Raw genomic sequence first — 16,695 nt, forward strand, 5'->3', positions numbered from 1 at the left:
ACTAAGTGCATTTAAACTAATATGGTAGCAAATTTCCATATCTGTCTTGACTTCAGTCATGATAAGGTGGTACTGTTACCCATTAATTTGGCTTGGGGTGGATGTGTAATAGTGAATTTGAGGAAAAAAGTTAATATTCCTTAAGAATGTAAGCAGTAGAAGTAGCCGGGGAGCATCAATGTGATCATAACTGATCCGATCTCACAAGCCCACTTTCTTACCTTATTCTTATGTTACGTACCCCGTAACTGGGTTGCCAAACCAGCAGAAATGGATCACTCAGTTGGAGTCTGGATTACTAGAACTAAGAAAGTTTTATTAAAGAAACGAGCAACACAGTAATCGAAAGGATAATAAATGCAACAGTTCAGCAATGATAAACGCACATGTACACCGAATTAAGATAACAGGATCAATCAAGCTTTATTGTTGTCTAGGGGTAAATGACCAATTTCAAAGTGACGCAAAGTTCAGTCCAATTTAGTTCAGTTCGCAGTAATCGTTGCCGTGGCGATGGACAATGTGGGGGAAGGAGAGAGAGAACAAGAACGAATGATCATTCAAAATGGCTTCCACTCACAGACCTGCGATATTGCTCACAAGCAGCTTTCGGGCGAGTCCTTTGTGATATCACCTGAGGTCACCGACTGTGACCCCTCCTCCAGATGCGGTCATCCTCTGCAGTGAACCTGGCACCCAAGCAAGGGTGGACATACACCGGGTTCCAGCTGACTGTACCTTTCCACCCTGTGCGTTTATGGCTCGGTTCCACAACCAACCTTCCAAACGACTCCCGCCGACTTGCGGGGGGGGGGCACCGCTTCCAGGGTCTCATTACCTCGTGGTGTCGTGTGTGTCCTGCCTTAGCGAACCTGTCCCTTTTTATCCCCCTGCTGGGGTATCGCTTGTCCATCACTTCAAACAGTTCAGGGTTCAAAGGGGGAGCCGATCTTGACAATACCCAGACTGATGGCTCCTTCATTAACATCTCCAAATGCTGCTTCATTGTGTTCCTTATCTCTCCCTCCCCTGAGGGCAGGTGGCAGACCAACTGCTGATGCCACTGGTGCTAGCCCAGGCCAGCAAACATCTTAATTTATGTGTATTCTCGTCACACTTAACACCAGATCTTTGGGTTCTAAAAGACTCCAGTGATCTCAGCTTTGAATTTATTTGATGACAGGACATTTAGAGAACTGCAAAGATTTCTCTCCTCCAGTGAAAAGAGATTTATTCTGATCCCAATTCTTAAAACAAAAGTTTGAATCTCTCCTTCATGTAATGACTGTGGTCTCTAGTTCAATATGCCTTTCTGATCCTCTCCAAACTCTACATTGACTTCAATTTCTTCGATTAAACTCACTTCAGGAAAATATCCAGTAGACAGTTGGAATGCTTTTTGGAATGCACGTCTATTTCCAATTTGTCCCAAGATCCCTCTGAACTAGTTATAGATCTCTCACTGCTTAAAATAATATTTTGCATTATTTCTACTGGAGTAGTTTCTCTTGCATTTCTTTACAATTCATTCCATCCACTTGTCTGCTGATTTGAATCTGACCACATGTGCATGCAGACTCCTTGGAACATTATGGAGGACAGCATGTGTGTAAATGTCTCTCTCCAGCAGACTTCATCATGATCATCACGACTCCAGTATTTCTACTATTTTTTAATGTTTCTTAATTGTACTGTTACGTACCCCGTAACTGGGTTGCCAAACCAGCAGAAATGGATCACTCAGTTGGAGTCTGGATTACTAGAACTAAGAAAGTTTTATTAAAGAAACAAGCAACACAGTAATCGAAAGGATAATAACTGCAACAGTTCAGCAATGATAAACACACATGTGCACAGAATTAAGATAACAGCAGCAATCAAGCTCTATCGTTGTCTAGGGATAAATGACCAATTTCAAAGTGACACAAAAGTTCAGTCCAATTTAGTTCAGTTCGCAGTAATCATTGCCATGGCGATGGACAACGTGGGGGGAGGGAGAGAGAGAACGGGAACAACTGATCATTCAGACACGGCTTCCACTCACAGACCGGCGATATGGCTCACAAGCTGCTTTTGGGCAGGTCCTTGGTGATGTCACCTGAGGTCACCGACTGTGACCCCTCCTCCAGATGCGGTCGATCCTCCGCAGTGAACCCGGCACCCAAGCAAGGGCAGACACACACCGGGTTCCCGCTGATAGTACCTTTCCACCCTGTGCATTGTCCGGTACTTCCCACCGACTCGTGAGAGGCGCACCGCTTCCAGGGTCTCGTTACCTCGGGTGTCGTGTGTGTGTCCTGCCTTAGCGAACCTGTCCCTTTTTATCCCCCTGCTGGGGTATCGCCTGTCCATCACTTCAAACAGTTCAGGGTTCAAAGGGGGAGCCGCTCCAGACAGCTCTCTCTCCCCCGTCCCTTCATTACACATCTCCAGACACTGCTCCATTGTTCCTTATCTCTCCTTCCCCTGAGGACAGGTGGCAGACCACTTGCTGATGTCACTGATGCTAACCCAGGCCAGCAAACATCTTAATTTTATGTGTATTCTCGTCACATTACACATTTTTTTTGTTTCCTATCGCTGAGCAGCAGCAAACTATCTGATTGGCCTATCAGAGTTCTCTTTGGGAACTAGTTGATTTGATCAGCATTTCTGATCTGGCTATTGCTCACGATTGCACTTAATAAAAAAAATCCTCTCATCTCATTTTCATGTCTAAATTTGTCAAAGAGCTTTATTCGTGGAGGCCATTAGAATAACTAGCTGCCTGCCCATCATCATCCTCGTCCTGCCCTCTTGTCAGCCCTTCTGGTTTGCATCCTCCAAAAACTGTGTTAGAGTTATCAAATGTCTCTTTTCTTCATTCGTAAAAGGTAGGCAGAAGACACAGGAGCCTGAGTACTCACAACACCAGGTTCAAGAACAGTTATTACCCCTCAACCATCAGGCTCTTGAACAAAAGGGGATAACTACACTCATTCTTTTTCTGGTGTTCCCACAATCGATGCTCTCACTCTAAGGACTCTTTATCTTGTTCTTTCATGGTCTTTTTATTTATTGCTATTTATTTATATTTGTATTTGCCAGTTCGTTGTTCATTGATCCTGTTTACAGTTACTGTTTTATAGATTCACTAAGTGTGCCCATAGGAAAAAGAATCTCAGTGTTGTGTACGCTGACATGTACGTACTCTGATAAATTTTACTTTAAACTTTGAAAAGCATTCTCATTGCTTAATCACGAACATTGTCCTTAGTTCCCTGACTCCTTATTGATACCATAATATTTCAGAGTTTTACTGATTACTGATGTCTGGGTAACTGGTTTGCTTTTCCTTTCCTCTTGCCTTTGTGGCAAATGGTTGCATTTGCTGCTTACCAAAGTAAAAGTTAAAGAAAATTTAATATCAAAGTAGGCATAACCATACTGTCTTCATTTTCTTGCAGACATTTATAGGAAAATAAAGAAATGCAATAATTTATCAAAGCCTATACATAAACAAAGATTGACCTACAGCCAATGTGCAAGAGAAGACAAATTGATCAAATTGGGGGAAAAAAAATTGCTGAGAACTTCAGTAGAGTCGTTGAAAATGAGTCTGTAGGTTGTGGAATCAGTTCAAAGTTAGTAGTGAGCTGTGTTAACCATGTCAGTTCAGTAGCCATATGGTTGTAGGGTAATAACTTCCTGAACCTGGTAGTGTGGGACGGAAGGCTCCTGTACCTTTTCCTTGATGGTAGTATGCCTGATTGAACATCAGCACTGTTGAATTCACTTTCAGCGTTATTCTCCTGATGTGAATCCTGGGATAAGACAGATCATGTCCAGTGGATCTGATGGATTTTTGCTTATTGTCATTTAACAGTGGGCTCTGTTTTAGCTTAATTTATTGTCTGAGTGAATACAGATTAAAATGGTATTTGTTTCATGCCTCTGCCACTTTATTTCTCCAGTGTAATTTCCCTTGGCTTGGAAGGATCTGTACTTGTATATTTTTCTTTTATTTGCATACTTTGTGCTCCATGGCAACCACGGATTGATGCACTGGTTTCACTTCGAGTTACTTCACTGGCACTATAGCAGCTGTGTTATTGTCTTGAGCTGAATGGAATGACAAAATGTGAAAAATGCAAGCTCATCAATGCTTAAGGAAAGACAAGGTCAAACAGAACTGGCTTGTCTTTCATACCTAGTTTTACCACCAAACAGCAACACTTATGCAGGTTTGACAATTAACAAGTGGTTCAGCAAAAAAAAAGTAGTTCTGTATCCTTTCATCCTAATTCCAGTAATTTTTAGTCGGCTTTCCATACTTAATTTTAAAATAATATGGTATGCTCTGTCTAGAAGTTAGGAATTGTAATTTCTTATAGATTATATTGGCTTATGTTCTCATATTTTGTCCTTGGAGTCTGTTCTGCTATTCACTAACTGATTTCTACCTTTAATCATTTATTGTCCTTGACCTAATAATGCTTAATATCCTTGAATACAAATCTAGTAAAAACAAAAGGATCTAGTGCTTTCCCAGCTTACATGATGAATAAAATCTTCTCGGGCTACTGGCTGGGTACAGGTATAATTTTTAACTGATGTGTCATTGACGAACTCTGCCATTTTCATCAGGGTTGATGCCTAGGCACGTCTAGTCCTGTGGTATATATACTCACAATGTCCGTTTCTCCCGATTAGAAACCTGATTGGTTGATGACTAACCACAGTCCCACCTTGTTTGCAACGGAATTCCAGTCAACTTAATTTGGTCAACTTGAATCTAAATTAAATTAAATCTAGTCAGCTTAATTTTGTTTTTACTTGGCCACCTATCTTTGGCAAGTCTGGAAATCGGATCCAAATGTTTATTACACCTTGTGTAAGGGGGTTACTCCTGACATAGCCCTTCTTTTTTGTCCATGACTATCCTTCACCCCATTAATGCCAGTCGAGGATTAGTATTTGATATTTGTCACAAAGTGCACTGATAGAGTACTACAAAAAGGGCAGGGTGGAATTGGAATTGGTTTATTCTTGTCCCATGCACCAAGATACAGTGAAAAGCTAGTCTTGCATACTGTTCATACAGATCAGACCATTACTCAGACATTGAGATTCAATAACGAAAAACAATAACAATGCAGAATAAAGAGTAACAACTATGGAGAACATGCAGTGCAGGTAAACAATAAGGTGTAAGATCATAAGGAGTTAGATTGAGGTCAAAAGTACATCTTGTCATACTAGGGAACTGTTTAATTGTCTTATGGCAGTAAGATAGAAGCTATCCTTCAGCCTGGTGGTATGTGCTTTCAGGCATTTGTAACTTTTTCCTGATGGAATAGGGCAGAAGAGAGAATGTTTTGGATGGGTGGGGTCTTGTCTATACTTGTCACTGCCTGAATAATGGAACCAGTATAATCAGCCCGTAAAGGGGAGGCTGGTTTCCATGATGTGCTGAGCTGTGTCCGTAACTCTGCAGTTTCTTGTGGTACACGTACAGAGCAGTTGCCATACCAAGCTGTTATGCATCCAGACAGAATGTTTTCTATGGCACATTGGTAAAAATTGTCAAGGTCAATGGGGATATGATGCAAAACATGGAATCCCTTGCATTTGTTTAGTTGACCAAAGGTACTGCATTCTTTGTATTCACACAGGACTTTACTCCAGAAGAGAGTATGTTTGTAAGTCTTGGGGATGGTGGGATTGAAAATAAGACTAGGGCCTGGGGTTGGGGGGTGGATACAGAGTGTTGGTTGGGATGGGTGAGAAATTATATAGAATGCAGAGTGACAATGAAAAAGGTGAAGACTTGCCTGAAACACTGGATTTCTTGCAAGTAAAGATTACTGATCCTAGGGTTCAACATTTCAGTTTATTCCTTTTTTGTTAAATGAGATCCATGCCTTTTCATGTTGACACCAGAAAATAATTTTGTACTATTAGATGCCGCTGCATGCTTGGCCAACTCTTCCTGTGCACAAGGAGTCCTGTCTAATTTATAAAATTATGCCTTTGTGCACTAAGTATAAGGCACAGCTTGATTGAATTTCTTGACTTGATTCTCTCAATTCACTCTGTTAGATCAATTCAATCATTTCTTTCCATGGGGGATCATTACCTCAATACCATTTGCTTTACGTCTCGCCTTTATTTTTTGATATTTCTGCTATGGGGAGAATTTTTTTTCTACTCATTCTTGTTGGCTCCAAAGAGAATCAATCCAGCCTATCCAGTGTTTCATAGCTGAAACACTCCCAGTATCCAATACAACAGCCTGGAAAATCTCCAAGGCACTCTCTCCAGTACAAGCATGATTTTTCTATAGGGTGGTGACTCCATCTACACTTATTGACCACTTTATTAGGTAAAGGAGTGGAACCAGGTGTGGTCCTCTGCTGCTGTAGCTCATCCACTTCAAGTTTTGACATGTTGTGCATTCAGAGATGCTCTTCGGCACATCAGTGTTGTAATGAGTGGGTATTTGAGTTACTTCCTGTCAGCTTCAACCAGTCTGGCCATTCTCCTTTGATTTCTGTCACTAACAGGGCATTTTTGCCCACAGAAAGTCATTGACTGGATACCATTTCATTTTTTTTTGCACCATTCACTGTAAACTCTTCTTTCAATTTTTTTTTATTGATTTAAAAGAATAAGGATAAATACAAACCAGAGGAGAGATTATCTCAAATACATATTTCAATAATAGTACAAAGAAAGAAAGAAATATACACTGTCAAAATCATATATAGTATTAAGCTAATATAAAGAGAGAAAAGAACCACTTCTCTAACAGTTCATAGAGAAAAAAGACTCAAGATTTCCTGTTATTGAGAAAAAAACTCCACTAAACTAACCTAAAACCAAAAAAAGGGGGGACTGGGCAGTCCATTTTGAGGATACAGTTTAAAAAAGGGGAAATCCTTCTGATCAAATCTAAAACTTCGCGGAGAAAAAAAATAACTGGAAAAGTAAGAAGAATTAGATCATATGAAAATATTGAATAAAAGGTCACCAAGTTTGCTCAAATTTAAAAGATGTATCAAGCGTCTGACTCCTTATTTTCTCTAAACTTAAACAAGACATAATGAGGAGAGCCAAAAAAGAAACAGTAGGTGGATTGGGATCCTTCCAGTATAATAGAATAACTCTCCTAGCCAATAAAGTTGAGAAAGCTATTGTGCGTTGAGTGGAAGCAGGAACGTTTCCTGCTTCCGTTGGAATAATCCCAAAGATTGCCGTAAACGAATTAGGTTGTAGGTTCATACCTATGACTTTTGATAACGTTCTAAAAACATCTCTCCAAAAATTATTTATCTTTATGCAGGACCAAAACATATGAGTTAAAGTGGCCACCTCAGTGTTGCATGTATCACAAGTAGGATTTTATATTAGAAAAAATATGCGCTAGTTTATCTTTTGACATATGCTCCCTCTGCACCATCTTGAACTGAATCAAGGAGTGACGGGCACAAATCGATGAATTATTAACTAAATGACAAATTTTATTCCATTGATTATCTGGAAGTGACTCTTGAAGTTCCAATTCCCAAGCAAGTTTAACCTTATCATTAGACATCATTCGTAAGTTCAATAGCAGTTTATGGCTATCAATCCTTTTTGGAATGGTTTAAGCTGAAAGATAACATCTGTCATATTTGGTAAATGAGCAAATCGGCAATTTGGTAACAAATTGCGTAAAAAAATTCCTAACTTATAAATATCTAAAAAAAATTGTGCATTAGATAAATCGTATTTGTCCACTAGCTGAGAAAAAGGCATTAAACAATCCTCTAAAAACAAATCTAGAAAAGTTATTATTCCCTTAGTTTTCCATGTTAAAAAGGCCTTATCTAAAATTGATGCTTTAAAAAAATAGTTAAAATGGATATTACTGGAAAGAACAAAGTTATTTAAGTCAAAAGATCTGCGAAACTGAAACCAAATTTTTAATGTATGTCTAACAATTGGGACTAAGATCTTGTCTACCAATCTTAGAAAACAAAAAGGGAAGAGGAGCTCCCAGTAAAGAACCCAAAGAGAACCCCTTTACCGAGTTCTCCTCCAAGTCCAGCCATGAAGGACAGTCCTGCATATCTATACAGTGAATCCAAAAAGTAATATAACAAATATTAATTGCCCAGTAATGGAATCTAAAGTTTGGTAAAGCCAAGCCACTACCTTTTTTAAATTTTTGCAGTAAAGGTTTACTCAATCTAGAGCTTTTATTATTCCAGATATATGATAAGATTATAGAATCTATTCTATCAAAAAACATTTTTGGGACAAAGGATGGAACAGCTTGAAACATGTATAAAAATTTCGGTAGAATTGTCATTTTTATAGCATTTATTCAACCAATTAACGACATCGTCATATGTGACCATTTGGAAAGCGTTTGTTGTGTATATTCAATTAAAGGAAGAAAATTATATTTATATAAGTCTTTAAAATTTTTAGTAATTTTAATACCAAGATAGGTAAATGTAAACTCTAGAGACTGCTGTGCATGAAGATCCCAGGAGATCAGCAGTTTCTGAGATACTCAAACTACCTCGTCTGGCAGCAAAAAGCATTCCATGGTCAAAGTCACTTAGACCACATTCCTTGGCCATTCTGATGCTTAGTCTGAACATCAACTGACCTCTTGACCATGTCTGCATGCTTTTATGGAATGAGTTGCTGCCACTTGATTGCCTGATGAGATATTTGCATTAACAAGCAGGTGTGTGTTAACGTGTCTAAAAAATAGACCACTGAGTGTATATACACATTCCTTCTGTGACTTAACTAATGTTTTATGCAATTGCACCTTTATTGCTTTCGTATTCTACACCCAGTCTAATGAAGGAAAGTACCCCATGGCTGTCTTAACCATCTCCTCTATCTGTGCTGCCAACTTCAAGGATCCTTGGACTTGTACACCAAGAACCTGCTGTTCCTCAGTTCTCTCTAGGGCCCTGTTATACACTGGATCTTGTTAAACTCAAGAAATCCTCCCCTGTGCTGTGTTTGAAAGTTCTAAGCTCTAATCAGAGCTTGTTATATAACCATGGGTGAGAGGCATGAAGGATGTGGGAATTGGGGGTAAGAAGAACTGTTTGACACGGCAGTTCATATTCTCCAATCTGTCTTTGATATAAATGTATTTTTTGTGCATGTGGTGCACTGTGGTACTCCTACCATTTTCTCTTGTACTCAGTAATCATTAAGATTTTATGTTGGCCAAAGAGTTCACACATTTCTCAAGACCCATTTCCTTCGATATAGCCAGCTATTGTAGTGCTTCTCATGTTACGTCTTGGACTGGATGTGCACATTGTTTAGTCGACACTCAAATTAATCAGCTTGCAGCCTAGGAACATCTTGAAGTTGCAATCCTGCTACAAGTCCATCGTAGTGGCATATAATGGAAGGGAGGCCTGCAGAAGGGTCTCAGCCCAAAATGTTGGCTTTTTTCCTCTGGCATTTTGTGTACGTTGCCTGGATTTCCAGCATCTGTAGATTTTCACTTGTTTGTGGTTGAAGTGACGTATAATTGATGGCGGTCTTTCAATGACTGGTTCCAGTTTTTAGTGGTAAGTTGAAATGGTTTTCTAATGATTTTTAAATTACATAACAAATGGGACACGGATCACTTTGTGGGGAACAATTACATTTGCCAATATTGCATGTGTTTTACCCCTTTATTTACCACTTTCTAGCATTCATATGTAATACTGTCCAAACATTTTTGTCCTTGCTGTCTCCTTCAGTTTAATTCATCTTAAAGATTCTCCATCCTTTCTGTGTATGACCTTAAAGACTGTCACTTCTTGTCAGAACCACCAGGCAGTCATTTTGCTGCACCTTCCACTTTGACATTACCAGTTTGGTCCTTCTGCCCTCAATTAGCTTACTGTATTTTTCACACACTATATCTGTTAGTTTCTTGTAACACTCACAACAAACTGGAGGAACTCAACAGGTTGGGCAGCATCTGTGGAAAAGATCAGTCAACGTTTCGGGCCGGAACGCTTCGTCAGGCCCGAAACGTCAACTGATCTTTTCCACGGATGCTGCCCGACCTGCTGAGTTCCTCCAACATGTTGTGAGTGTTGCTTTGACCCCAGCATCTGCAGATTATTTTGTGTTAGTTTCTTGTGGTTTGTCTGCACAGCAGACTTGCCCCAATTAACTGAGAGCTTCTCAGACGCGACTGACCCAAAGCAGATATGTAATCACTGGACCTTCTCAATAACTTATTTAATTTTGATAAAGATTTGCTTTATTTGTCATTGCACACCCAAAGTGAAATGAGTCATTTGTGTTAATGACCAACACAGTCTGAATGTGTGCTGGGGCAGCCTGCAAGGGACACTGTGCTTCTGGCTCCAACGCAGCATGCCAACAATTACTAATCCTTACTAATTTGTGCATCTCTGTATTTGTCAATGTGGAGTGGAGAGTGAGTTTGTAAATCTGGTCGGAGTGAAGGATGTTGGGAATGGCGAGGGGGGGAGCGCTATTGGAAGGGTGTGAGACAAGTGGCAGAGAAGGAGTGCCAGGCGTAGGGGTAGTGTAGGTGCAGACGCACTCAGCCCTAAGATGCCAGGCAAGGTCATTTGATTCTAAACAAATGATTTGTTGATTATTACAGAATGTCTCTCTGGTGCTCCCTGTTCCCACCCCCCTCCCTTCCCCTTTTCCCAACCAAGATTCCCCTCTCCCTGCCCCCTTCCCACTCTCAGTCCGCAATAAAGGCCCATATCAGAATCAGATTTATCACCATTCACGTATGTCATAAAATTCATTTTTTTTTGTGACAGCAGTACAGTGTAACACATAAAATTACTACAATACTGTTCAAAAGTCTTAGGCCCACTAGCTATATATATGTGCCTAAGACATTTGCACAGTATTGTGTTGTACTTTCTTATTTGCTCTGTTTGTCAAATTACCAGGTGAACGAGTAGTCTCTGGGGTACTGCAAATCTGTGTCTTTATTGATGCTTTGCTACATGCTTGAGTGCTCGGTGCGGGGCGCCAACACTTTTTTTGCTGGTGGGGAGGGGGGATCATTGCTTTGTGTGGGAAGGGGGAGCTGGTGGGGGACTTTGGGGTTCTAACATTTAACTGTCATTCATTCTCTGGGGCACTCCTCTATTTTTGTAGATGTTTGTGAAGAAAAAGAATTTCAGGATGTATATTGTACATATTTCTCTGATGTTAAATGTACCTATTGAAACCTTTGAATTTGTCTTTTGCACATTGGTTGTTTATCAGTTTTTGTTTATGCATTGTGTTTCATAAATTCTATTACATTTCTTTCTTTTCCTGTAAATGCCTGTGAGAAAATGAATCGAAGTATATTGACATATACATACTTTGATAATAAATTAGCTATGTTGTTTGACTTTGATTTTGACAGTAGTAATGCTGTGTCTTGACCTAAAGCTTCAACCAACTCTTTAGCTCCTCAGAGCTGCACATCCAGCAGAGTTCTTCCACCAGTCTGCTAAACATTCTAGTATCTGTAATCTTTTGTGTTTCCATGTCTCACAATTTGGTGGAATCTATCAACGGTGGAAAACGTCGCACTGCATTAAATAATGTCAAATTTGGCTCCGTTTGTCTTTGTTGGAAGGTGAAGGCAGGTGCAGCTTTGCACACATTCTATATTGAAGCTTTCAAAGTCAAAGTTCAAAGTAAACCAATTATCATAGTATGCATATGTCACTGTATACCACCATGAGATTGATTTTCTTGTGGGCATTCACAGTAGAACAAAGAAATATAATAGAATCAATGAAAAACTAAATGAAGACTGACAAACCATGGTAGCGTTGCAGTTAGAGGGACTCGATTGGGGTTTTGGAATTCAATTCTGACATCATCTGTAAGGAGTCTGTCCGTCCTCCCCAAATGCATGTGTTTCCTCTGGGTGCTTCAGTTTCCTCCCATGGTCCAAACCTGTACCAGTTAGTAGGTTAATTGGTCATTGTAAGTTGTCCTGTGATAAGGCTAGGGTTCATTTGGAGGTTGCTGTACCGTGTGACTTGAAGGGCCAGAAGGGTCTACGCTCCACTGCATCTCAATAAGTAAATAAATGGGTAAACAACCAATGTGCATAAGAAGTCAAACTGCAAATGGAAGAGATAATAAATAAGTAAGTAGATGAACATTATTGAGAACATGAGTTGCAGAGTCCTTGAAAGTGAGTCCATAGGTTGTGGAATCAGTTCAGTGTTGTGGTGCGTGGAGTTATTCGCAATGGTTCAGGAGCCTGATGACTGAAGAGTAATAACAGTTCCTAGATTACTAGAGGTATTACTAGATGTACGTTTATATGAATCAGAATCAGGTTTATTATTACCAGCATGTGTCGTGAAATTTGTTAACTTAGCATCAGCAGTTCAATGCAATACATAATATAAAAGATAAAAATAAAGTAAAAATAATAGTAATAAATAAGTAAATCAATTACAGTATACGTATATTGAATAGATTAAAAAATGTGCAAAAATAGAAATGCTGTATATTTAAAAAAAAGTGAGGTAGTGTTCAAGGGTTCAATGTCCTTTTAGGAATCAGATGGCAGAGGGGAAGAAGCTGTTCCTGAATTGCTGAGTGTGTGGCTTCAGGCTTTGTTACCTCCTACCTGATGGTAATAGTGAGAAAAAGGCATACCCTGGGTGCTGGAGGTCCTTAATAATGGACGCTGCTTTTCTGAGACAGTGCTCCCTGAAAATATCCTGGGTATTACAAAGTACCCAAGATGGAGCTGACTAGATTTACAACCAACACACATCAAAGTTGCTGGTGAACGCAGCAGGCCAGGCAGCATCTGTAGGAAGATTTACAACCCTTTGCAGTCCTGTGCAGTAGCACCCCCATACCAGACAGTGATGCAGCCTGTCAGAATGTTCTCCATGGTACATCTGTAGAAATTTTTGAGTGTATTTGTTGACATCCCAAATCTCTTCAAACTCCTAATGAAGTATACCCGCTGTGTTGCCTTCTTTATAACTACATCGATAGTTACTGAGAGTTACTGAATCATTAGCGATTTATGCTCATTTCATGCCAGTGAATATAGATAATTCCAAGATACTTATCATTGAGTATTTGCCAATTTAGTAAATTCATGCATGCACTGCAAAGAATTATCCGCCTCACTTAATGAACTTAGTATAGTTAGGCACAGTCTGTGTGTTATATGCAATGTTGTCTTTCTATTGCCGCAGTTAGAAATGGAAATAAGTTGGCACTGCATATTGGATAAAAGGTAACCACATTGGTTATGATACAACCAGAGCAATTAAAAAGAAGTTATGTTCTTCACTATAGTTACAAAAGGTTTGACACAAAGACAGCATGTAGTCCTTGGTCTTGGTCACAACTACTGCAATTACCTTGTCATTGACTTTGGATCTGGCTGTGTTTCTTTGCAGTACACCAAATAGAAAGCTTTAGTAGTATTTAATTAATGGCAGAATTCTGTCCTTACAATTTCACCCTGCCTTTTCAGCCTAATAAATGTAATCATCGTACAATGATGTTGCATGCTCATGCATTGGAAGTATGCAGAATAGCCAATTACTGTAATCTACAACTTCAAAATGTGCCAGGACAAAATAGCTGTACCTGAGATCTGTGGTTATTTGTGCTGACTTGGCTGTCATTTAAGAGTAAAACTGACAGTGATATCATTCTCAAAACAGCTGTTATTTATATTGAAGTCAGCTCAAGTATTCCCATGGAAGATTGCCATATGTTTGAGGTCATAGATAAAAGATGATACAAAACATTCAAAATTCTTCTAATTTATGCACACAATTAAATTAGAAATGTGACTGATGTTCCAAGTATTATACACTCAGTACCTTCTGTACCTAATAAAGTGGCCACTGAGAGCATGTTCCTGGTCTTCTGCTGTGTAGCCTATCCACTTCAAGGTTTGATGTACTGTGCATTCAGAGATGTTCTTCTGCACACTACTGTTGTAACACGTGGTTATTTGACTTGCTATCGCTGTTATGTCAGCTTGAACTAGTATGGCCATTCTCCTTTGATTTCTCTCATTAACAAGAGAGGTCTGAGGAAAATGACCAGACTGGTTCAAATTGACAGAATTCACCCTATCAGTTTGGATGGCAGGGTGGATCCCATCCATAGAATTCGCCCAAAGAACTGCAGCTCACTTGGTTTTTTTTTTAAATTTTTTTGCACTATTCTCTACTAACTCTAGATATTGTTGTGCATGAAAATCCCAGGAGGGCAGCAGTTTCTGAGATACTCAAACCACCCCATCTGGCACCAACAATCATTCCACAGTCAAAGTCCCTTAGGTATCATTTTTTCCTCATTCAGATGTTTGGTCTGAACAGCAATTGATCTCCTTAACCATGTCTACGTACTTTTATGCATTGAGCTGCTGCCACATGATTGGCTGATTAGATATTTGCAGTAATCCTTCCAGGAGGGGGGAAAAGATGGCGGCGCGACGGCAGCGCAAGCGGCCACTTTGGTGATGATCTCTGTTATCTGTCAAGTAGGGGACTGTGCACAATTCTGATTTGATGGAGGCAGACGTGAGAGCACAGAGGAACATCTGGGAAACTTCTGAAATGCCCGCTTCGCTGCCACTGCTACTGTATGGTAACTGGAATCTCCGGAGCTGAAGGCCCCGAAATCCTCGGCTTTGTGTGTTTCAGCGGCCGCGGAAAAGTAGCGAAGGCGCTCGTCAGAGGATGGCGCTCGGGAGGCTGTACCGGAGAGGCTGGTCGGAAGCTTGAAGCTTTCGGACGGATGGACTCCATGTCGGCTGTGATCGGCTGCTTTCAAGGCATCGGCAGCTGTCGGTGCCTGGAGGTTTATGGCAGGGAGTTTCTCCCTTTTGCCACCTGCTATCGGGGACTTTGAGACTTTATTTTACTGTACCCATGGTCTGTTCTTCATCAAATTATGGTATTGCTTTGCACTGCTGTAACTATGTTATAATTATGTGGTTCTGTCAGTGTTAGTCTTTGGTTTGTCCTGTTTTCTGTGATATCACTCCGGAGAAACATTGGATCATTTCTTAATGCATGTATGCATTTCTAAATAACAATAAAAGAGGACGGAGTGTTCTCATAATCTTAATCTTAAATCTTAACGAGCAGGTGTACCTAATAAAGTGGCCACTGAGTGTATATTTTTACTTCATTTCTTGAAGCTCATCACAGTTCCGGCACACCTGACCTGCGTAGAATGTTGATGCCAGTGAAATGGCTATTTGTTATTTCTGGAAGCACACTTGCAGTAGTTGCCTAAGCTTGTCTTGCATGGTGATGCGAGCTAACTTCTAATTGAATCCTGCATTGCACAATTACCTTCTGTCTCCCACCACCTCCAAACCTCATGAGTCTCATCACAATTGTTTGTTTTTTGAATTACTCAAATAAAAGCTGCCAGCTATTTTTTTTTCGTCAGATTTCCTGCAGAGGCAGCTGCTTGGAGCTGATAGTAGATGCACCATTAGTATTTCCAGCTAACATAAATCCAAGCAAGGGAGGATATAACATTAGCACGCAGGTAACAGCTAGCTATTACGGAAAATGTATATCAAATGTAGTCTGTTTTTATTGTAAAAGAGTTAGAGACTATTGAGGTGGGCAGCTGTTGCTACAGTTGCACAAGACATTGAGAACTTACCTGGAATATTGTATGTCATTTTGCTTTCCTGATTTAAGGATCGATATACAGTACCTCAGAGGCAATTTAGAGAAAGTTCACTAGACTTGTTGATATTAAACAGCTTCCTTGTGAAGAAAGGCTGAATAAATTGCATCTGTACTCTGCAACAGGGGTGGCAAATCTATGGCATGTGTACCCAAGATGAACCACACAAAAAAATTTGTTGATGCTTAGCCTGCAGTGCTGCCTCTAGATTCTTTAACCCCCTCCCCCCACCCATGATAAAGATACATAATGATCTTTACTGTCAAATGAAGCAGGGATGATATTTTTACAACTCGAGAGCAGTGTGATGTTTCCACAGGAAATATCTTAGGCCAGCTAGATGGTTACAGGGATACGTGAAATTGGATATATTTGAAATTACAATAACCGTACTATTTTGAAATGTGATTTTTCAGTAATCTTTTAAAAAGACTATTAATTTTTGAACAGCTTTACTAAAATGCTCAATTTATTTCAAATTGTCTCTGTTATAATTTTATTAATCATAAAACAGTGAATACACTTAAATGAGCAACAGGATGTCCTATTTTCTTCAAATCCATAATTATTATTATTAATTTATTGATCAGCAATAATCATTGCTCAAAATTTCCATGGTATATGAGAGCATCTTAGCAAATTATTGCCAATTTGGGTGTATACTCTCTAAAGACTTGCCACCACTGCTCTGAAGTTTTAAGTGAGAGGTGACCCTACAAGTTATGCCCTGATAGGGTTTTGCAGGATGGTTGTACTTGTCAATGTTCCTCATAGTGGTTGAGTCACAGTTGAAGGCATGGCTTTGGGATAAACAGTCAGTCATATGACTGAACAAATTCTTCTGAGCGTTGTGAATGGTAGGGGTTCTCCTCCTTGGAAATATATGTATTTTGAGCCATTATGTTTGTTTAAAGCCATGTTTAGGTATTTGTTTGAGAGGGGAATGGAGGGTAATAGGGATTGGGCAGCAACCTGGAGCAAAGTCCAAGGATCAGA

The 16,695-nt window shown here is 39.8% G+C and overlaps 1 protein-coding gene across 8 annotated transcripts in view; it reads left to right on the forward strand.

Moving 5' to 3' along the window:
* Window positions 1-16,695, forward strand: part of LOC134353612 (protein kinase C-binding protein NELL1-like) — a 1,036,586-nt gene that overhangs the window by 69,836 nt on the left and 950,055 nt on the right. The window lies entirely within an intron of this gene.

This window comes from Mobula hypostoma, chromosome 11, assembly GCF_963921235.1.
Source record: "Mobula hypostoma chromosome 11, sMobHyp1.1, whole genome shotgun sequence".
In the NCBI taxonomy this organism is placed as follows: Eukaryota; Metazoa; Chordata; class Chondrichthyes; order Myliobatiformes; family Myliobatidae; genus Mobula; species Mobula hypostoma.